The sequence below is a fragment of the Eublepharis macularius genome, chromosome 2 (genome assembly GCF_028583425.1).
Source record: "Eublepharis macularius isolate TG4126 chromosome 2, MPM_Emac_v1.0, whole genome shotgun sequence".
Classification (NCBI taxonomy): domain Eukaryota; kingdom Metazoa; phylum Chordata; class Lepidosauria; order Squamata; family Eublepharidae; genus Eublepharis; species Eublepharis macularius.
Window position 1 is genome coordinate 79,347,681 of NC_072791.1, and position 24,242 is coordinate 79,371,922.

At 41.9% G+C, this 24,242-nt stretch overlaps 1 protein-coding gene across 1 annotated transcript in view; it reads left to right on the forward strand.

The window, feature by feature from the left end:
• Window positions 1–4,543: 4,543 nt before the first annotated feature.
• The window catches only part of AMBRA1 (autophagy and beclin 1 regulator 1), a 405,622-nt gene continuing 385,923 nt past the window's right edge, over window positions 4,544–24,242 (forward strand). The window contains exons 1-2 of the mRNA XM_054971604.1: window positions 4,544–4,702; window positions 9,715–9,794. The gene's annotated coding sequence lies outside the window, so the exon portion shown is untranslated. The remainder of the gene's footprint in view (window positions 4,703–9,714; window positions 9,795–24,242) is intronic.

The following is a 24,242-nucleotide window of genomic DNA, read 5'->3' on the forward strand; positions in this document are numbered from 1 at the left end:
ACCAGTTAGAAATGGTTGGGCATTTCTCTCTCTTCCAGGCTGCCGTGAGAACGGATTTACCCGTTGCCAACAGTTGAGCTATTAAAACTTTTCTTCGCTTTGGGATGGGGATATCATGCCAATCATTTAGTAATATCACCTCCGGCTGAAGGGGTAATTGGTAGGTGGTCATTTTGTCTATATATTTAAGTACATTACTCCAAAACTGCTTGACATAGATACAATCCCACCAACAATGCATATATGTCCCTCTACTCCCACATCCCTTCCAACATAAAGGGGAGATTGAATGAGTCATATGCTGTAACCTAGATGGTGTCAAATACCATCTCATCATCAGTTTTATAGTTTGTAGCTTGATACTTATTATATTGGTGGTGAATATAAAATTGCCCCACAGTTTTTGCCACTTTTCCTCTGTTACCACAATATTGCAATCCTTATTCCAAGCCTTTTGGTATGGTAATATTTTATATCCAGAAATCATTGATAACATTTTATAAAGAGAAGATATAAGACCCTTTGCATCAGTGGTACCCTTTTTGATTAGTAATTCGAAATCAGTCAGGGGTTCTGCCAAAGCCTTGCGGAGAGCGACTTGGCTCTAAATAATGTTTCCATGGGCACAAGGACTGCTGTTCATGAAGATTTATTTTCTTTGGGGCATGTGGGGCTTCTGTAGGTGGAAGTTCTGCAGTTGGCAGAATATATCCCACCATGACAGTGTCCTGAAATAGTCTGTTCATTTTGTCAAAGATTATTCAGTAGGAGATTTTGAGGAGTGAAGCAGCTATAATCTGGCTAACCCTACATCATCTGTGATGGATAGACACCAATCTGGAAACCTTTGATTTTTGGATGTGATATTTTTTTCAGCCAGGCTTCTAGGTTGTTTTCATTCCTTGCTGACCAAATAGACTGCCATTTTCTATTATGTCTGTGTATTGCACTTCAATTCAAATTTGTTTCACTGAGAAGCTAAGATGAGCCTGTTGTTCAGGAACTAGAGATAAGGCGTTAGAGGAAACAAATATGAAGAGATGAGCTGGACAAAAAAAAAATCAGAACTTAAGGGAGGACTTTTCTGCTATGCTTTTGGTTCTTGTACACATGTGCTTACATCTGAATAAATACATATTTCAAACATGCCTTCCTTGGATGTAAACTTTTCACCAGGGAGCAGTTCTCCTGCAAGAAACAAAGTAACACAGATAACTAAGCCTCCTTTAAGGGGGATCTTCTGGCAGACTACACTCTCCCCTCCCCCACAAAGGGCTGTGACAACTCATCTTCACAGCTCTATTCTGGGCTCTGTTCTTGTGAGTGTGACAGATTAGCAAAATGCTTGTCATTACTATGCTGGGCATAATTGTAAGATCCTGGGAAAAGATGCATTACAATTGCCTGTGGCTCTCTTTCAGTGAAGGCTGCTTTTTGTGTCAAAGGCAGGTAGAGCATGTTTTCTCCTCACCACGTTGACTTCCTGCCAGTTGTTTATTTTCCCCAATAAGAGTGAATGCAGCCACTGACATATGTAACTGAAAGGCGAAAGGGATAGTTAAGGACATCATTTGGGGTGGGGTCTACACTTGACACATATCCAGTGGCTTTGGTTTCTTAGGAAGGAGCAGATTTTCCCTCCCCTAGCAGTGTAGCTTATTGCAGCACCATCCCATAGCAGTCCGTAAGAAGTCCATTATGTTCATTAACCACCTAGAGTTCCATTTCTTAGTAATTGTAAGCCCTACTATGTGGCCAAAAATTGGGGCTCAACTTTTTATTGCTTGACATAAAGAATAACTCAAAACTAATTTGTGGAAAATTCCTACTCTGTAAGTTTATTTTACAAAATGTGTAAAACAATGGTTCCTGGTGTTTTTTAGAACTGGAAACCATGCTCTGTTCATTCTTAAGGTTTCTTCTTTCCTGTTGAAGTTTTGCTTATGCTTGTGAATTTCAATGGCTTCCCTGTGCAGTCTGACAAAGTAGTTGGAAGTGTTGTCCAGTATTTTGGTGTCCTGGAATAAGATACTGTGCCCTGTTTGAGTTAGGCTATGTTCAGCCACTGCTGATTTTTCAGGTTGTCCAAGTCTGCAGTGTCTTTCATGTTCTTTTATTCCTGTCTGGATGCTATGCTTTGTGGTCCCGATGTAAATTTGTAAACTTGATCGGTACTTACACAAAAACTCCAATCACCACCCCCGACAGAAAAGAGGCATAATGAAAACATTAGTGGATCGTGCAAGACGGATATGTGAGCCGCACTTTCTCAATGAGGAAATTAACCATCTAAACCACGCACTTCAGGCAAATGGCTACTCCAGAAATGAAATCCGAAGAGCAATCAAACCCAGGATGAATCAAACAACCAAGGAAAAACAGTCTCCTACAGGAAAAGTGTTTTTGCCATATATCAAAGGAATTACTGATCAGATGGGAAAGCTTATGAAAAAGTATAACCTTCAAGCAGTATTCAGACCCACCCGAAAAATACAACAGATGCTACGATCAGCAAAAGACAGTAGAGACCCCCTCACCTCTGCAGGAGTGTACCGTATACCCTGCAGCTGTGGACAAGTTTACATCGGGACCACAAAGCGTAGCATCCAGACAAGAATAAAAGAACATGAAAGACATGGTTTCCAGTTCTGAAAAACACCAGGCTAACAAAACACTCTATACCCGACAATAGCCCTGCAGAGAAGATTAGCACATCAAGCCCCAATCCATATGCAAAAGAACCTCCTCAGGATACAGTGAAGCCTCCCGCCATTAGCATTCCACACCCTGGGAAACTCTTACAGGATGACTCAACTCAACCCCACCCCTCCTGAGTAGATATAAATGACCTGCCAACTGTGACACTGAGAGATCTCTGTCTTTTGGTGCTACACCTCTGAAGATGCCAGCCACAGCTGCTGGCGAAACGTCAGGAACTACAATGCCAAGACCACGGCAATACAGCCCGGAAAACCCACAACAACCATTGTTCTCCGGCCATGAAAGCCTTCAACAATACAGCAAGCTTTAGCTTTACAATCTTAACACCCAACCATACAATGACTATTGTTCAGCATTTATTATTAGGATTGTTAATATACAGCATTTGCTCTGTAAATACATGTTTTCTGTTTTACTTCATTTATACTCTGCCTTTGTCCACAATGGGAACCCAAAGCAGCTACATCATTCTCCTCTCCTCCATTTTTTCCTCACAACGAACCCTGTGAGGTGGTTAGGTTGAGAGTTTATGATTGGCTCAGGGACACCCAGAAAGCTTCCATGGCAGAGAGGGGAATCAAACCTGGGTCACCCAGATCTAGTCTGTCACTCTAGTCAGTACATCACTCTGGCTCTCCAAACATTTTCTGAAACATCTTGGTCACCAGTAGGATAATCTGAAATAACCCTTTATTTGGTATTCAGTACAAGTGCTTTCAGCAACTGTCCCTAACATTGTCGTCATCATCACCAATCACTATCACCATCATAAACTGTGCTTATATACTGCTCTTCTAGACCAATTAGTCTAAAAGATCAGAGCAGTATACAGGGTGTTATTATCCCCACAATACAGCTGGGGAGCCAAGGCTACCTGCTAAACTCATAGTAATCATGGAAGTTGAACCACCAGTGGTAATTCACATCCCAACCACATAATCACTATGATACAGCTCCATATCCTTATGTGATTGATTTATTTTAAATATTTGTATCCCATCTTTTCATTTGTTAGTCTTCCAGGCATTCTTACTATGCTGAAAACCACTGCAAACATCCCAGCCCTATCTCTTTTTCTTCACATAATCTCTCCTCAGTGCTATCATCAGCTTATCAATGAATTTACTCAAAAATAAGCAAATGTTCATAGGAGGCCTCTTAAATTTCTTCAGTGTCTCTTGAAAAAGACAAAAATTCACTGAGGCAAAAAAAGTACAAAAGCAGGGAAAAGACAGTTTTGGGAAAGTCTAAAAGAAGTCCAGCGGCGTTTTACAGAGTTACATTTATGCCAGCATGAGCTTTAGTGAGTCAGAGCTCACGGGATACAATTAGACAGGAAAGTCTGAACATGAAAACTAGGGATAAGTGAACAGTTTTTGAAAAATATCGAAGGAATAGAGGTTTGCTTATATCACTATCAAACCGTCTTTTGAAAGTCACGCAGGATTCTTGCTTTTAAAAATGAGTCACAAGACCCCCCTAGGAACATGACCGTGATAGGCAGAACATGAGAAGACGAGATAACAGACCTCTTTTCTCATTGTCTCCTGGATTGGTTTTTCCCCTGAACCCGGAGAAAGGACGTCAGAGACAGCAAGGCTTTATCCCACCCTCCGCCTTCAAGATGCTTTTCCCACCAAGGGTTGCCGCGCTCCCCGATCTAGCTCTCTGGGTTCCATTTGTCAGTACTGCCCCTCCTTCCCAGTTGCCTGCTCGATTGATTCGGCGCTCGTTCGCGGCGGCTCGGAGTCGGGACTCGTCTGCTAGCGCCTGACTCGGCTGATTGGTGCTCGACTAGTCAACCTTGGTAGTAACTCGGAGCGGCAGCAGGGAGAGAAGGAGGTGGCGGCGATCGTTGTCGGATTTGGGGTGCCTTTTCAGCAGCGGGCCCTGACCAGTTCGGCACCCGTTACCTCACTGCGCCCCTTTCCGGTCCTATCCTGAACCGAGTGTGCCAGGCCGTGGTCACTCCCAGTCCCAGGTAGGCTCCGGGCCTAGAGGCTCTGGGCCTGGTTCTTTTCTGGGGGGAAAGCTGGGAAGAGGCAGTAGCGGTGGCCCAGACGGGTGGGGGCAGTAAGCAGGCCGGCGGGGGAATCAGGGAGCCCAGGTGAAGGGGTGACTTGCGTGGATTGGTAGCAGCCCGAGCCAGCTCTGCGTCTAGTCTCTGTACCCCGCCCTTCTCAAGAGTAGGTTTGCTCGATTGCCACATCCACTCTTTCTTGTTTGTCAGAATTCAGCATGAATTGTCAGCCCTCCTGGGACATGGAGGAAGAGGATCCAAGGCTCGCCCACTAGTGCTTCCAGGGCCATCAGGTCAAATCTGAATATGAAGAAGGCCTTATTTAGTTCTGCTTCCTCTGCCTGCTATATTATATTGGTTCCATTTAGCGCGCACCAAGTCAATCAGTCACACATCTCTCTGCCCCCCCACCCTTTTGTCCCCAATTTCCTCTTTATAAGTAGAGAGGGGATCTGCCTAGCTAACGCACTGGCCCAAAATGCAGTTAGAGGTATTTTCACAGGAAGGGAGTTTAATCATACTCAGTTTTCTCAGTTACCCCAAATCTTTCACATGAGATTAAATGTGTAACTAGTGTGGTCACAGGCAGAGAATGCTAGTATAATACAGCTCTAAAACAAAAACATCTTAACAAAATATGGCAGGTTACTGTATGAAAACAAACAAAACATAGGACCCCACATTCCAGTTAGCATTTAAAATCTTAGTTGCTTAAAAAAATGCTTTTAGTTACTGCAAAACACTAGGCTATCAGATTGTTATGATATGTACGTAGAAACAATATCTGTTTTCCAGTGTAATCCTGATATAGACACCTTTATAGTATGTTGTCCTTGGGGTCTTTTCAGACTATAATTTTATTGTGCAATAAATGTGAAGCTGTGTGTTGTGCCCCAAATATATTCACCACCCAATGCATTGGAAACCAAGAAGTTTTATTCTACCACCAAACAATTACATTATTTTTGTTACTAGAAGGATTTTCTGTTAGAGTTTATTTCTGTTTTTAGCATTTTCAGTTAGTTAATGCATCTAGTTTTGTAAAGTCTGGAATGGAGCTGCATGAATATCATGGCTACCTGTTGGTTAGTGTCTCTGATGTAATTTGTTAGGAGTGATGCCCCAAATAATTTTCTATATATTTCAAAAGGTATTTCTGTCTTTTTTTTTTACTTCTTAGAGGCTGACCATTATTTTGCTGCCCTACTATTTCATGGGATGGCTTCTACATACCTTTTAATACCTTTCTTCTCTATAGTAATATCTCTGCCACTTCATACTCTGGTTCATTTTTAACTTAGTTTTTAAAGATTGTGTACTCCCCTTCTCTAGAACTGTAATAAGTTATTTGTGTAAATCACTAAAAAACCTTAGTCAGTTTGTTTTCTACAGTTAATATATAGTGAGCAAAATTAACAAAACACCTTGAAGATTGCTATTTTCTACCTTCCCACCTTTCCCTCAGTACCACTGTATCTTTCCCCATCCATATCACTTGCAGTTAGTGGGTCTTTTTAATAGTTATATCAAAACTTCCTCTCCTTAGGAATTCTCAGCATGCTTCCTCTCTGTTAGAGTTTAGATGCCAAGTTTAAAATATTGGGTTCTTTGGCACTAATTGATAATTATTGCTGATTGTTTTGTGATTTTAGTGGTTTTTATTGGCTGTTTTGAATTTTAAAAAAATTAGATCAATTTTATTGTGCTTTTCAGCTATTGTAAACTACTTTCTGGATCCATGTAGATCAAGAAGTGGAATCTAAATGTCTTAATATCTCACTCTTCAAACTTTGATTTAATTTGATCAGGTACTTATTGGAAGACTGCAGATGGAAACATAGTTGTATGAATAAGCTTTGGATCTATCTGCATGCAGAAGAAGAAGGCATACAATTATTCTGAAAACGCAATATATTCTTATCTGAGATACATTTCTTTTTTGACAGTGTCATTGGAATATACTTCTATTTCCTGTGACCAGGAAGGATATTTACAGGATTTTGCACAGTACATCCTACTGAAGAAAACTGAGATTTATACATCTGTTTGCTTTGCACCATGTATCTCATATACTAGATATATACAATATAGTAGAATATGATTTTTTTAAAAAAATATCATTTAGAAAACTTACTAGCTGCATTCTCCAAAAATACTTAGTGTGGCATATAAATTTGGGACCGTTTAGCATTCATTAGAATGAGGGAAAGGCCTAGCAATTTGTAGTAAGTGGGTTGTAAGGACAGAGGAGATGCAGAAGAATTGCAAAGCTAAGACATTGAAATCCTGTTTGGGTTCTACACAAAATGGCCACACATTACGATTTTGCTAAAAAATGAAAAAGTGCAAGTCACATTGTTTGTGTGTATGAGCGTATTATGTGCTGTCATGTCACCTATGACCTATGTGACCCCATGAATGAAAGATCTCCGTAATGTCCCATCGTTAACAGATTTGTTCAAATCTTGCAAACTGGAGGACATGGCTTCTTTTATTGAGTCTAGCCATATTGTTTTGGGTCTTCCTTTTTTCCTACTACCTTCCAGTTTTCCTTGCATTATTGACTTTTCTGGAGAGTCTTGTCTTCTCATGATGTGACCAGAGTATGGTAGCCTCAGTTTTGTCATTTTAACGTCTAGGGAGAATTCAGGGTTGATGTTATCTAGAACCCACTTATTTGTCTTTTTGGCTGTCCATGGTGTCCGCAAAACTCTCCTCCAGCACCACATTTCAAAGAGTCAATTTTCTTCCTGTCATCTTTCTTCTTTGTCCAACTTTCACATCCATACATAGTAATGGAGAATACCATAGTTTGGATTATCTTGATTTTGGTCCCCAGAGAGATACGCTTATCTTTAAGGATTTTTTTCTAGTTCTGTTATGGCTGCTCTTCCAGATCTTAATCTTTGGATTTCTTAGTTGCAGTTTCCCTTTTGGTTGATGATTGAGGCAAGGAATAGAAAATCTATTTTCCAAGTCACATTGACATATACTTAATTTTAGACAAGTTTTTATGGCCCATTATCTGAAACTTTTGTTAAAAATTGAAATACAACTTGGCAGGGCTTTTATCTGCTGGAACGCTGTGGAATGGAGTTCTGGCACCTCTTGAAAATGGTCACATGGCTGGTGGCCCTGCCCCCTGATCTCCAGACAGAGGGGAGTTTAGATTACCCTTTGCGCCATGGCATGGAGAGCAATCTAAACTCCCCTCTGTCTGGAGATCAGGGGGTGGGGCCACTGGCCATGTGACCATTTTCACTGAGGGTGATTTAAAATTTAAAAAACTCCCCCCTTGTTCCTAGTGACCCAAAGTGATGTCATTGCACGGTCCTGGAAGTGTGTGCACACTTTGCGCGTGCACACGTGGTACTAGGGGCACCACCTCCCACCAGGAGTTACCCCCTGTGCTGGCAACCCCTGAGTTCCACCACCTCTTTTTCCAGAAAAAAAAAGCCCTGGACCTTGGTATTTTGTTCTGTGCTTAAAAATGGCCTGCAGAATTTAATGTTACAATTCATGTTGCTCAAGAGGATATTTAAGATTTTCTTTATCCTATACATTTTTTTTAAAAAAAAATCTACTTCTGAAGAAAGGTCAAAAAGCCATAAAGTTAGTAACCATGAACTGAGATGTCAAGATAAATGTAGCGCTCTGAATGGTACTTCATGAATTCTGAGCAGAGGGGTAAAATGGTAACTTCCTGAGACCTTGAAACGTTTCTGCAGCTTTAGATGACATCTAGTGTTTGAGTTGCATCATTACTTGTAGACATACGTGATGTTGGTTACCATTATAAAATCATTTTTTTCCTCAAAAGTTATGTTTGCCTAACTTGTCATTCGAACCTGCATTTATATAACATTGTAGTTGTCCTTGTTCAATTTCACATTGTTCTATCTGTCTGATTCTTCATTTAGCTTGGTATTTAAAGTGAGTGCAATGTCTTCTAATTATGAATTATTTGATATGTTCATGGATGGCTACTTTATCAAAGAATTTAGTTTTTATGTTAAATATATTACAGTCTCCACTGAAAGTACCTAAAGTGACAGGTGCCAAGACATACAAATTCTCTAAAACAGCAAGTCCAATGAAAAATTGCAGGAAGAACCTATAGACCGAGATTTGGATTTAGACTATGGTTTCCACAAACACAACTGTATGTGGAAGGTAGTTTTTCTGCTTCCTCCCTCATGTGGCAGCCTGAAATACTCCCCTTCCCTAGGGGCAAGATTTTGTCAGGCATTTCAGGCTGTCACAGGAGGGCAATAGGTGGAAAAATCACTAGTTTGTATCCTACTCTGAATATTTCAGGCCTCAAACTGTTGCTAGTAATTGATATATAGTGTAAATGAGAGGCATAATATTGTGAGACTGCTTAACTGCAAAAGTTATTGAACTGTGAAACTATACAATTTGTAGATTTATTAGAAAAAAGAATGAATAATCATGTTGCAATAATGTTAGCAGTCCCATTCTAATGCTAAGGAACTGTAATAATGCTTTCTAATGCACTAAGTCCTTTCATATCTGTACATGTTGGAATATGAATATTGAAAGTTATAGAATATAAAGTCTATCAATGGTGACACAACAGCTGATTGTATTAGGCAACCTTGGTCAAGAGGGGAGTAATGGGAGCCTGTACCTTTGAATTCAGTGGGAGTTCTAAGAAAACATAAAAATTATTACTCTGTTAGGGTTGGCTTTTAATGCTTTGAAGTATGTTATGTTATTAGGAATCTTGTGTGGTTTATAGATTCTGCAAAGTTTCTTTCTCAGAAATGTTTTTCATTTGACATCTTTCAGTCAAAATGTTCACATACCTTAGAACTTGGTTCAATGAAGTGCTGTCAATGAAAATTTTGCTTTCGAAGGCATTCTATGACATTTTTGCCTTAGTTGCCGTATTTACGAATATGAAATACACCCTATACCAAAGCTTAATTTTTCAATTATCTTTTCTTTAGGTTGTTCTCATTCAGAAATGCACTGGTTCCAGAACCTGGTTAAGTTGTGTCATCTCTGAATCAGCTTTTCTTTTGTTTATGTAAGTAGCTAAGCTTCTCATAAATTATTTATTCAGCTGTACGTATGCAAAACTGAACTATTCAAAAACGCTTTTTACTCAAATGGGAGGGCTGTATTGTAGGGAAGATGCTTCGCTAATGAGTTAGAGACCATAGACTTCATAACTATATTGTTTTACATATTACCTGCTGCTTTAAATATGTACTCCTATGTACCACCAGTGCTCCATAGTGGGTGATTCTGCACGAGTGGTTTTCCCTGCTTCAGCTTCTAAATGACCTCGATTTTTTCTTGTGTTTCCACACATGGGAAGGCAATCCTAGCAGCAGATTCGAAATCACTGCACGTTTTGTCCGTTTTTTTTCCATCCTGCTTTCCCCCGACTTATTTGTCCATGCGCAGCAGATTAGGGATTTTAATCATGCGGAATTCTTTATCTGATGTTCTCCCCACCCTTGCCCTTTTCTCTCGCCCTTTTAATCAACTTAATTTGATTGGCCAATCATGTTTTCTAAGCTACCCCCACTACCCTTTCCCTTCCCCTCTTTTTTTTTTTTTTTTAAAAAAAGTAAAAAAACGTTGCAACGTTTCTACAAATCTATGCAGAAACATATCCTGTGTCACATGACAACAGCTGACCAATAACGGGTCCATTTTACAACAAGCCAAATCTGTTACTTGTTGCTCGCTGACAGCTGACAGCTTCTGAGGTAGAGTGAAAGTGTGATGGAGGGACTTCAGCGTTCAACTAGTGGTCTAGGCATTTCATGGAGGGAGAAAGAGACCGTCCTCAACACAACACTATCACTAAACCACACTGCTCACGAAGAAAGCAGGAAAGATAGACACGGGGTCATTGGTAACAATTTTTCCTCCAAATGTCAATAGCCAGTACTTCCACAATATCGGCGGGAAGTGCTCTGGCCTATCCAATATGTTTATTTGATGCAACGTTTATGTGTAGCGACGTTTTTTTGTGAGAATTTTTTTTCTAATGTGTTGGTTTGATGCAATGTTTATGTGTAGCAACGTTTTTTGGGGGGAACATTTTTTTTAAAAAAATGAAGATGTGCATCATTCGACACTTCCCCTGGAAAAAGCGATGAGGAATTGATTTTTATCCTGTCAAAAATTCCGCATGATGGACTTTGAGCCGATGAAATGTGCGAAACAAAAGCCTAATGTGGAATCGGAGAGAAGTGGATTCGTAGGACTCCACCGCGGCATGACTGCTCAGAAAGTCCGATCAAAATTGATCATGCGGAATCCCCCGTTGTCTAATGTTAGTCCTAGAATTGATTATGTTCTGCTTCAGTACTTTTTCTACCCTATATTGGATTCTTGCTAATACTACGTCTTTTAAACTTGTATCTATTTACCCTATGGTATTGTTTATGAAATGTCCTTGATACTGTACTGAAATGTACTTAATACTGTTTGTTCTAATCTCATACTGTGTAATCTTCCTTGAGTCTCAGTGAGAAAGGCAGACTATAAATGACATAAATAAAATAAATAAGCTTTAAACAATTAGAGAATATTATCTATGGACATTCATTTATACACATAGTCAGTTTTCCCTTTATCACAATGAGGTATGCATCCCACAATCTTGATTCAATTTGTTTTAAAGCAATTTCCAAAATTTTAACAATTTACATTTTCCCTGTTCTCCTTCCTTTCCAAAAGCAGAATCTCCTGTTCTCCCTCACCCCAAAAGCAGGATCATTTTTTAAAAACTTGAAAAGTTCTTTGGAATAGAGGGGTAATAGATCAATGACCTCATTAGTTTCAGAGATGGAAAGAGTATTTTATTTTCTTATTTACATCATTGTAAACTGCCTGTTTCCACTGATACCTGAAGTTATACAAAGTTCAAAAATAATCATACATTAAACCCAAGCAACTTGATAATATGTTGTGCAAAACCAGCTAGTGATAATAAACTAGAACAGTAGATGCAAACTTAATCAGCCCACTAACAAAATATTCTAGAATAATCCACATTCTCAGTCCACCGGAAGATTTTTAGCTCCATGTATAACTCAGCTGTGTGAAAAGAGTGACGTGAAGCAGACTACCTAGCAAATCACACATAATCTCTATTTTCAGAACTGACTGTTGATGACTGCCTTATGCTTACTATTTTTTTTAAATGGCTATTCATTTTTTGTTCTGTTGTATTTCTAGGAATAAAGGCAAAAGATAGGACTCGAAAGATTGTGATTTGCAGTGGGGGGCTGCATGTGTGTGTAGCAATTTGACAAAAGTCCAGTAGCGACTTTAAAACTAACAGTTTATTTCAACATGAGCCTTTCATGAGCCAGAGCTCACTTCATCAGATGCAGAATGTGGTTTAGTTGTGCATTCTCTATGTTTTTATGTTACCAAATTTATACCTTGCCTTTCTGCCGAAGCATTTTTTAAGGGCAATCTCATGTAAAATGCATTGCAGTAATCTTATCTAGATGTAACCAGGGCATGCACCATAGTGGCCACTGCTACTATACTGTCTCCTGCTGGATTTGTCTGTAGCCTTTGACGCAGTAGACCATGACATTCCTGTTGAGGCATCCAGAGACACAAGTGGACATCAAAGGATGTGTCTTGGACTGGTTTAAGTCATTTCTCATGGAACGGACTTAGAGGGTTGCTGTTGGAGATCAGCTGTCTCCAGAATGGGAGCTTTCTTGTGGGGGTCTGCAAGGCGCAATCTTTGTCTCCCATGTTATTCAACCTCTACGTAAAGCCTTTAGGAGAACTCATTCACAGCTATGGAGTTGGATGTCATCAATATGCAGATGGCACCCAACTCTATATCTCGCTATCCAGGTCCCCACAAGATTCAATAGAAATCTTGGATTGCTTCCTGACAGCTGTGGTGAAATGGCTGAAAATGAATAAATTGAAATTAAACCCAGGCAAGATGGAAGTGATGCTTGTTGGGAAGGCAGCAATCCTGCCTTCGTCTCACCCTTGCAGACTTGGTTAAGAGGCTAGGGATTATACTGAATCCAGTGCTATTACTAGAAAAACAAGTTATGGCAGCTGCAAAAAATGCTTTCTAAAACCTCTCCCTAGCCTGGAAAATGGCTTCTTACTTTGACATGGCTGGATCTGGCCACCTAGATCCATGCTATGGTAACATCAAGTCTTGACTATTGTAATGCAATATACATCTAAACTAAACCAGGAGACTCCAATTGGTGCAAAATGCTGCGGCTCGACTGCTATCAGGAGCGAGCAGGACCATGAACATCACTCCCATCCTGTAGTCACACTATTGGCTACCCATTAGTTGCCACACTCAGTTCAAGGTATTGGTTATCACAGATCTCTTTACGGCCTTGGTCTGGCATACCTACGAGTCTGCCTCTCTCCCTATGCCCCTCCATGGCAGCTTTGCTCTTCCAAACAGGGTCTCCTGCAGGTGCCCCCTGCATATCGGCTAAATTGACAGCAGCCCGTACACAGCTTTCTCTGTGGTCGCCCCCACCCTATGAAATGGCCTGCCTGAGGAGGTCAGGAGAGCCGCCACTCTCCTGGCTTTCCTCAAATGATGCAAAACTGAATTATTCAAAAAGGACTTTTACTCAGATAGGAGGGGTATATTATAGGGAGGTGATCTCAGATGATCTGCTAACAAGTTAGGAACCATAGACCTCACCACTGTGTTGTATTGGATTCCTACTGATGCTATGTCTTTGTGAACTTGTGTTTATTTACCCTATGGCATTGTTTATGGAACTGTTCCTGATATTGACTGTACTAATCTCACACTGTAATCCGCCTTGAGTCTCAGTGAGAAAGATGGACTATAAATGACAAATAAATAAATCAGTTGATTACAGGGCATTGAAAGATGTCTTTTGAGGACAGCAAAATCTGCTTTCATTGTAGCTGTTGTGTGAAACTGTTGGTACATCTTCTGGCAGCTTGTTGTTGCATCTTCAGATTTGTCTTAGTCATCAAACTCTGGTATGCAAGGAAGAAATAGTTTGAATAATACTGCCCTCATGCTATGAATCTTATGAATCAGGGTTATTCCTCCAGCTTTATAACTGCATTTTTGGTCTCTTTAGTAAGTTCTGTTAAGGTCCAAAGGCTAGTTCATACTAGGGGTGTGCGCTTCGGGTTTCCGATTTGGGGTTTTAACCCGAATTGGGCCTGATTCGGAAATCCTGAAGCAAAGCTTTCTGAAGCTATTTGAGTTGCTTTGGAAAGCTTCAGGGACCCGGGGTTAAGTTTAAAGGGCCCTTTCACAAGCAGCAGGGCCCTTTAAACTTCAGCTGGCAGGTGGGGGGAATTCCCCCTGCCTCCCAGCTGAAGTTTACAGGGCCCTGCCGCTTGCAAGCAGCAGGAAAGAGCCCTTTAAACTGTCCCATTCCCTACCTTACCCCCCCCCCCCTCCTTACCTGGCACCATGGAGGAGGTAGCCCTCCTGCCTCCCCACCGGCCTCTGGTGGCTGTGGTGGGGCCCTCTCTGCTGGCCAGCTGGCCCAGGCTGCATGGTGGTGGCAGCAGCCCTGTCAGCTGGCTGTGCCGGCAGCAGTGGCGGCAGTGAGGAAGGCCTTCTTCCCACATGGCCACTGGCTGTACCGGCAGGCTGCAGCGGCCAGCTGGCCAGTGCGGCAGTGGCACCAATGTTCCACCCGTCAGGTAAGTGGGGTGGGGGGGATGGGATTCAAGGGTGGGGGTGGGAGTTTAAGAGTGGGGGTGGGCCTCCTCCTCCCCCTCCCCTATCACTTCAGAATGCTCCAAATCTTTCCAGAGCATTCTGAAGCGACTCAGAAACCTGAATTCGAAGCGGCATGCCACTTCGGATTTCAGGGTTTTCTGGATATTTTTCCTGCTTTGGGTAAACTCGAAGCGGGAAACCTGAACCTTTCCCCCTGCACACCCCTTGTTCATACATGGCAAGCAAAAAATTGTTGCAGGAATTCTTGCAGTTTAAAATGGCAGTCTCTTATAAATGCGACAAGGGATGTTACTTATTTTCATATTGCAGTGTGGTGAGTTTTTCTATTTTTGTTATTTTTATATGGAAAAGTTAGGTCTGCAAGTTGTTTAAAGGGTGCCTCACTTCTCTAGGCACTGCACGGTTGCAAGTTTTTTTGGTAACTTGGTGTAGCTACTTCAAATAGTAATTTTGTATCTTGTCAAGTTACTTTTTGAACTTGTGGTTTGCGTATTGAGTGGGGGAGACAGCTGTGAATTTTTTGCATTGTGCAGGGAGTTGGACTAGATGACCTTCCAGCTCTGTCTCCACATACTGTAAATATTACACATTGGAGAACATACAAGTTAGACTTTGGAGTCTTATTGGCTTCTATCAGTAACCGCCCCCCAGACTCATTTTGTGGTTGGTAAATATGGTCTAGTGATGCATGTGTTGTATTTAATGTTTTATAGAACAGAATTGAACTTGGATCCAGTATTGACAGAGTAGTGTGATCTGAGAAACATATCTGTAATGGGGTACTAAGGCATCCTTATACTCTATATAGCATTTGGGGAGGGGTTTTTTTTCTATTGTTCAGGTTTTACTCCCATCTTTTTCTGCTTTGAATAGTTCATGGGCAAAATATAACAAAGTAGAAAGAAACAGGATTAACGTTCTAATGCCTATTGACTGTTACATAACAGACATGGGGTCAGATAAATTCTAATGCTCTGATTGTTCCTTTGGGAATGATATATCTGCGTTCTGGCTTCCAGAATGCTCTGCTGCCATGAATAATAACCTCAATAAACATGCTCTGTGATGTTATCAGTTTAAAGCACTGTTGATTTACTTTCCTACACAGACTGCAAATTTCCTACTCAGACTGCAAGTTCATTCATTAATCAAATTTATGTGTATTGGAGATATGCAACTTCAAAAGCATTGGAAAGTTCTTTAATATTACTTGTAAATGAGAACACAAGTGAACTGAGGCTCTTGTATAAACTCCAGTTTACTCATTTAGGACTGTGATTCATAAGTTTTTTTGTTCACCATTAGTAACTAGAAATCGCCCTAGGTAGTTAGCTGCTGATTCAGAGCTCCTGACTTGCACAACATTCCACAACATGCATGTTGCCTTTTACAAATTTCATGATAGTGCTTCTTTTTAGCAAAGATAGGAGTAGGACTGCTAACTCGTAGCCCTGCACCAGTCAGGGATTGCTTTAGCAGTATAGCTCCTTGCCTCCTGTCTCCAAGCAGCAAGAATTAGCTTGCTGCCTGTTTAACACAATGGCTTTTAAAAGCTGCTGTTTCAAAACAGTTGCTGTTACGTTGTTTTATGATTTTGTTTTTTAAAGAATTGCTGAAACTATCTGGTTTTTATCAAGTTCATTCTATAAAAATTGTTCAGGAAAACCTAACTTGGTAAACTAATTAGCTACCAATTTAAAAAGTTAATTTTCAAGATGTTAAAGTATTTTTGTTTTAACAATATTTGATTAAGTGTGTTCTGTCTGGTCTAGCAAATTTTCTGTGTTTTATTTATTTATTTATATCATATTTGTATTCCACCCTCCCCGCAAGCAGGCTCAGAACAACCTTAAAATCATTTTAAAACGTTCCATATTAAAACATCATATAAAAATAGCAGCACTCTTTGCCTGGCGACAGCAGTACAACTATTAACGAACAATACCGCAGTACAACTAGATATAGCAGCACAGTAACAGCAGCTGAAAAACAAACTGTGGTGGGCAGCTTTCACGGGGGTGGGGGGGGTGTTGATGTTGCATCCTCCTGCCAGCGGAGGCCCAACCTCAGCCATGAGCCTGGCAGAACAGCTCTGTCTTACAGGCCCGGCGGAAAGATAGTAAATCCTGCCGGGCCTTGGTCTCAGTAGACTGAGCATTCCACCAGGTAGGAGCCAGGTTTCTTTGCAGTCTGTATGTTTTTGTCTTTGAAAAGGAGCTTATATCTTTTTATATTTACTCTTTTCTTGTTCTGAGACTGAACCGTAGGGAAATTTACTGCAGAAACTGCAATTGACTTAAGAGAAAATAGCCTGGAAACAATCCCCCTATTCCAAAAACAGTTTTACTAATTTTGAAACCATCTTCTTGGATTGAGCCTTCAGTTAAAAAAATATAAATTCAAGCCAACCTTTGCTCAAATTAGTGAGGCAGAGGAAATATGAATGTACACCCACAAAGCCCTCCTGAATTTGGTTGTAAATAGGCAATCATGGGGCAAGAACAATGTATTTGGGTTGGATGGTTCCTGTGAATGCCTTCCAGCAGTGGAACTGGCATCTGCCGCCTTTGGATGATTTTGATACTAACGGAACCTAATCACAGGGCCAACCTTATATTTTTGTTTTGGTCAGTTTGTTTAAGTAAACAAGCTGCTGAAACTTCCTGTAGGATGATCACTTTCATGAACTTATTTTAAAAGCCTATGCTAATTGTTCCATTAGCTCTTCCTGGAGCTTCGCCTGCTTTTAGGAAATATTCCAGCTTCTGACTGAGTTTGAGGCTAATTTTCAGGCTGGTTCTTTTGGAACTTGCCAGAGTTGACAGAATTGGATTAATCTGGTTTTGGCAGAATTTTCTTTGCATTCCATTGATAGCTATAATTGACATCTTCTGCAGGACAATAAGATAAAATGATATTACTTACCAGTGATATCACTGAAAAGGTTCAGGTGCATAAACTGTATTGTCTTAAAATGCTGCTGCACTAAAATACTGTTAAAGAAAAGTGGAAGCTAGCAGCACAACACCAGTCCAGCATCAACAGTGATGATGAGTGCTTGCAGGAGCAGGACTGAGACAGCTGGCAGGTGCAGAATGTAGCTCACGTGGCTGAGCAGTGTGAGGCTTAAAAGCAGCAGAGAAGGGAGTGGCTGCGTAGAAGCAACGCGTCTGCTTACTACTGACCTTGCTCCCTTGTCTCTGACCTCTGTCTATTACTGTGGACTTGATTCTAGAATACCCCCTTTGGTCTCAAAGCTGTGAGTGTTGTTTTACCTGTCCCTGAGCCTTGGAACCATGACTCGACCTGCTTTGACAACTAGGGAGCTTACCCTGCCTGCAGCCTGTGTGAGTCAGTAATTAGGATAGACCTCATGCAATCCACCAGTCAGAATATACCCACAATTGAATGGTGGGGTGAGGATGTAGGACTAACATATGGGACATTCTTCTATTACCTCTACCAGTTGATCGTCCTAACTTCCCATTCTTCTGCAAGGTCCTGAAAGACATTGAAGGATTTGAAACTTCCATGTTATAAAAAAGCAAAAACTGTGAATGGGGTGGGAGGGAGTAGGTGCTGCTGGTAAGGTTTTAAGAGAAGAGACTGGACAAACCGCTGAATGAAAGTGAGGGGAGAATTTAGGTGCCATCAGTAGGGGAGTGCAAGGCCAGGGTGATTAGATTTTCCTGATTTAGTTTACCCGAATCAGGGGGAAAAATTAGGAATAAAGGGAATTACCGATTCGGAATGATTCCGGTATGCTTTGGAAAGATTCGGCCATTATTTTCAAGGGGGAACATGCTCCCGAATTTCTGGGAGCCTGGGGGGGGGGTTCCATTTTCATTCCAAATCACACCAAACTTGGTGCGGACCTTCTCCTAACTCTCCTCTAATGACCCCCAAGTTTCAGAATGATTGGATTTTGGGGGGGCATGTTATGGCCCCCCAAAGAAGGTACCCCCATCCTCCTGCACTTTCCATTATTCCCTATGGCAAAAACAAGAGAGCTTTCTAGGTGGCTTGGGGTGGCATTTTACAAGCAAAATGCACTCAGTTGTAGGGGACCTGCTCCTGCCTGTCCTACCATGCCTTCCCCAAGTTTCAGGGAGAGTGGACCTTGGGGGCCATGTTATGGGCCCCCCAAAGGTGGTTCTCCATTGGTTCCTGTTGGAGAATCCAGATTCCCACAGCAGGAACACATGGAATGTGGCATCCATGGCCACAGGCATAATCCCATTTCCATCTACCCCCCAGCAGACCCACAGACACGCCCCCCTAAATTCCCCACCACCACCAGAGTAGGCTGGCCACCACTCTACATTGTTCCCTATGATGGGAATTTTTTTTATAATATTTTTTATTTTTCAATATCTAACATACAAAACTACTACATACATACATAACCTACAAAACAGTAACTACAAAAGACTACAATAGCTCAAGGGATGGGAAGGAAGGGAGAAAAAAGAGAAAGGGAAGGGGGGGTGGAAAAAAAGGGGAAGGTAACCTACAAACACTAAACACTACGTTTCAATGCTTTCCCTTCATACTGCCACAGTAAAAAAAATAGCTTAATAAAATAGTGACGGAGTGGTTGATCATACAAATTACAAATTGCAGTTCAAATTAAATCTTTTTCCCTCCCCTGGGCCTCGGGCGCAATTCCCTCTGCACAGCTACTGCCGGAGCGCTCACTACCTCCCCCCTCCCTTCAGGCTTCGGATCCTCTTTTTTTTGCTTGGTGTCTGGTCCAAATTCTGGATTTTTATCCACAAAATCCCTTAGCTGATCTTCAGAATTAATCTTATAAGCTTTATCTTTATAACTAAACCCGATTCCTTCCGGGAGTAGCCATTTGTACTTTATGTCCCGTTCCCTCAAAAGAGCTGCCAACATCTTGTACTTAAATCTTTTCTTCCGCACTAAAAATGGAACGTCCTTCAATATCTTGACTTTATTTCCCAGAAAGTCCAATTCCGCATTGTATGAATTATGTAGGATACTGTCCCGGACCCTCCTAGATGAAAACTCGATAACAATCTCGCGAGGCAGCTGCCGCTTCGTTGCATATTTTGAAGATGCCCGACGGACTCCCAAAATGGCGCTTTTCACTTCTTCTTTAGTTGCCCTCGCGGGTGTCGCTAAAAGTTCCGAGGCGAGATCCCATAAATCCTCTTTTTCCTCCTCTTTAACATTCTGGAGACGCAAAACGGTTTGTGTTCGCTCCACTTGCAGTCCGATCAGCTGGTTTTCCACCAACTTTAATTCCCTGTTCATTGCTCTCGTAAGTGACGCACTTTCCCGGGCAGACTTCTCTGCCCCCCCCGCTGCTTCTTTAATGGCTTTCACATCGCTTTCAATTAAGCCCACCCTTTGATCTGTTTCATTCAACTTGTCAACAAAGGGTTTTATGGCTTCCATAACCGCTCTTTTAACCAGTTCTTCAAGCGTCTCGCCCCTCTGCAAGGCCGCCGTAACTGACTTGCCAAGAGAAGGACTCTGCTTTCTCGCTGCCATTTTAGGGGGGGCGGAACCGCCAATCTTCCGAGACTCTATGAGGGGGGAAAAATCCGAGTCTTCTAACCTTCAGACCCCACCACTCCTCACAACGCTTGTAGTAACAGAAGGGATTTGCTTACTTGCAGGCTTTCGCCTAGTCTTGCTCCTTGCCGTTTTCCATAGCCCGGCAGCACACTAGGTGCTGCGCTCGTCTGCCGGCCTCCATAGGGACAAACGGGCGATTTACCCCCTGCCTCGATCTGTCAGAGGGCTCTTCCCGCCGCGTCCCGGACTCAGACTCCCTGCCTGAGAGTCTGGGGGCTAACCTTTGCAGATCAGCCGCCCGGCCAGGCGGCTCAGCCGCTTCCTCTCGGACCTGCCGAGAGGAGCGTCCGACATGGCTGCGAAAACGAAACCGAATCCCCTATGATGGGAAATTTTAAACTGTCTTTCCCAGGGGCAATCATACACAGGCCAGGTTTTCCAGAGTGGAGTGGAGGGTACACTCCTGAGTGCAAGCTCATACCTGGGAAAGCACACTTGAACCACAGACCCCCCCCACCCAAATTCCCCACCACCCTCAGAGCAGGCTGGCCAGCCACTCGCCATTGTTCCCTTTGAGGACAAACCAGAGAATCACAGACACACACAGTTAATTACTACCAAAAACATTTTCTTTCTTGGATTTAAGTTACACAGTATGGAAGGCACACAACAGTCTCCTAGACAGTACCACAGCTACCCACACTCCAGAGAATCACAGACACACACAGTAAATTGCTAGCAAAAAGATTTTATTTCTTGGATTTCCTGGGCCAAGGGTGGGAAACAGCATACTACAACAGTAGTACAACATTTATCAACGCCCCCCCCCAACAGAACCATTAGTGACTCAAAGGGAACCGAACTATAGTATCACATATCCATTCCACCCAAACCAAACTGAACTGGGGGATACTGTTGCAACGTAGTCCAGCAGAACCATTGTCATTTCCTGCAGCCAGGCTCTCAGTTCAGCCAGTGTGGAAACACCACAGAGCAGAACAGTACCTAGCCACAAGCACAACACAATGGCATTCGCGGAGCACAGTTGTGGAGGTCTCCCCCCCCCCCCCCGCGCCAGCTTCAGGCTGAACTGGAAACCACCTGTGAGGCAGTGTTGTGATGTTGCTTTCATCATCAGCTGGTGCCCACCCACACCATTCCAAGTCACCCTACTCCTCCCCCACCCACTCAATAATATGAACATTTTAACTTTAATAGCAACAACATTTAACAACATTAAACAAGGACAACATGGTCCTCAGCAGCATAGCTTAGTTTGTCTGCTTCTCTGGGCTTCCTGCTATGTTTGTGTGTGAGTCCCTAACCTAACCTGTCTCTAACCTGTCTCTCCCTCCAGTGGCAATCAACATTTCTGGGGCCGGTTTTCTCAGTTATCAGAATAAATTTGTGCCCACAGGGGCTGGGACAGTTTTGGATTGGTTTTTTTTCTCTGTTGGATGGGAGAAAGCCAAATTGCAGGGTGCATTCTCTTTACCACTGAGTTCCACCCTCCTACTGCTGAATTTCTACTTCTAAGTTTACTTTAGGGAAGAACACAATTCCCCAGGTCCTAGACTCACAGAGGATGCATGCCACAAGGAGGGCTCACCTCATTCACTCTGGAAGTCCACTCTTGAGAAATTGAAGAGCCGAGAGTTGACCTTCATGAAGACCAACTACTCGACTCTCCATGGGAGACGGCGAGAACGATGTGGGCTGACAACATCACCTGCATAAGAAAAGACGCGCTCACTCTCCACACTCATCAGAGGGCATGAGAGGAGCCACTGCGCCTTGAGGGAGAGATCCGGCCAGACCGCCCCCTTCTTGGCCCAGTAGCTCAGTGGATCGGTGGGCAGCAACTCAGTTAAGGGACTAACTCAGTTAAGGGACTACTCAGTTACCCTAGTGAAGGGACTACTATTGGGTAGTCTATTTATATGTGAACAGAACCCAACCTAACTCTTACTGATTCTTCTACAGAAGCCTATTTAATGGGGAAAACTAGCCTTTGTTCCCCAACAATTTATTTTAGAGGGCAAATATTAATCAATGACAGAAGCTTACCACTAGTCTACGTACCTCACAAGTCCATTATTTAAATCAAAACTAATTTCTCTGAGAAACCCAAAGTAAACTTACCAAACACTGCTATAACTGCAAATACAACCACACAAACAACAAAACAACAGCAGCAAACAAGCCTTAATTGTGAAACACCAACTATTCTAAGAAACACCAACACCAACTGTAAAATTTGCTAAACAACAATGAATAGTAAAAAACACCAAACCCCCCCAAGCAAGCCCCCTCTGAACCTCACCTACAGCTCCACAACACACACACAACTTGTTTCCCCAACACCACCACCACAAGCTGGAAAAAAGTTAAACCCCCAACAGTGAACTTTTAAACAACAAAACTCAAAACAGGAACAGTATCCCGCCCCCCACCAACAGCAGGAAAAAATCAACCTCAACAGTGAACTTTAAAACAGCACACACAACAGGAACTGTTTCCCCACCACCACCACCACCAGCTAGAAAAAAGTTAACCCCCCCAATTTAAAACTGTGAATAAAGACCAGCCTCCCCCCCAAACAAATTCCCCATCCAGTAGCCACTCAAACCAAAAAAGGCCCTCCCAGACACTCGCACACAAAAAGAGGCAAGGATCTCTACCAGTAGCAGTGGGAGTCTCTCTCAAAGTCTCTCTAGGCCAGGAACAGAATAGAAGCTGGCCCAAAGGCCAGCCTCTAATTTAAATCCCCTGCTGCATCTCCTTCCAGAGAATCCATTGGCTGGAAGGAGGATACAGCAGTGGGATTGGACACTCGTAACTCCCGCTCCCTTCCCTGATCCCCCTCCCTCCTCCCCCTTGTACTCCTAGTCTAGTCAATCACCCCTCCTTACCCCTCCCATCCTGTAAATTAGGCGGGAATCTCTACAGTCATTGCAAGCAGCCAGCAAAGTTCTGAAGCAAATTCAAGCTTCCTGCCTATTTTTTCAAGATGAGAGGGGGAGGGAGGTGGTTGTAGTGAGTCACTCACTCCTTCTCCCCTCTCCCCTCTCCTAAGAAAGTGCGGGAAGATTGATTTTGCTTTAGAACTTTGCTGGCTGTTTGCAAATGCAAACAGCCAGCAAAGTTCTGCTGCTGACTGCCTTGAAACTTTCTGAAGCAATCTGAATTGCTTCGGAAAGCTCTGCTTCAGTATTTCTGAATTGATTCGGAAATACTGAATCTTTCCGAAGTGGGCCCGATTTGGGTTAAAAACCCGAATCAGATACCCGAAGCACACACCCCTAGCTATCAGCATTAGTTTTTTTTTTATTTTTTTTTAAAAAATTTTTTATTGGGTTAGAACATTAATATTTTTACATTACATTACATTCAATTTTCCCCTAATTTTTCGTTTCTAACCCCCTCCCTTTCCCCCCCTTTTGTTGACTTCCAACAGCTTTCCCACCCTCTGTCCCTTTTCCCTTACTTCTATTAACTTCCTCTGTCTAAAACAAATATATATTCTCCATTATATTAAGCAGTACATCTTTAACTCTTTTGCTTATTATACATCCAAACTATACTTCTTTAGATAAACAATTTATCCCATTTTCCAGTTTTGAATATTTCTATATATCATAAACCATAAAAATTTCCCACATTTAAATCAAACAATTTGATTTGTTCTCTATATATCATTTCTTCTTTTTATAGTATTTCTATATAACTCATCACATAGTCAGTCGTTTTAACTCTTCTATACATTCAGTTTGGTGCATATAAGTCTTATCAAGTAAAAAAAAAAATTATTGTTAATTACTCAATCCTCATGTTTAAACCGTTAATTATTCTCTATCAATATTCTATCAATTAACCTTTACATATCTATATATATCTCAATCAATTAATTAATCTAACTGCTTATAATTTCACATTTCTCTTCCTCCCCCGGTAAAGTCACCCCTCTCTTTTATGCTTTTATTGTACTTCAGTAGTTCTCAAACTGCCACAGTTTTCCTCCCACCTCCCACTTCTTCAGATATTGTTTCAGCTTCTCCCAGTCTGTGTTAAACTGCCCTGAGTCCAGATCTCTCAGTTTTCTTGTCATCTTATCCATTTCAGCCATATACAGCAATTTGTAGATCCAATCTTCAATAGTTGGCACTTCTTGTACTTTCCATTTCTGCGCATACAAAAGTCTAGCTGCTGCAGTCATATAAA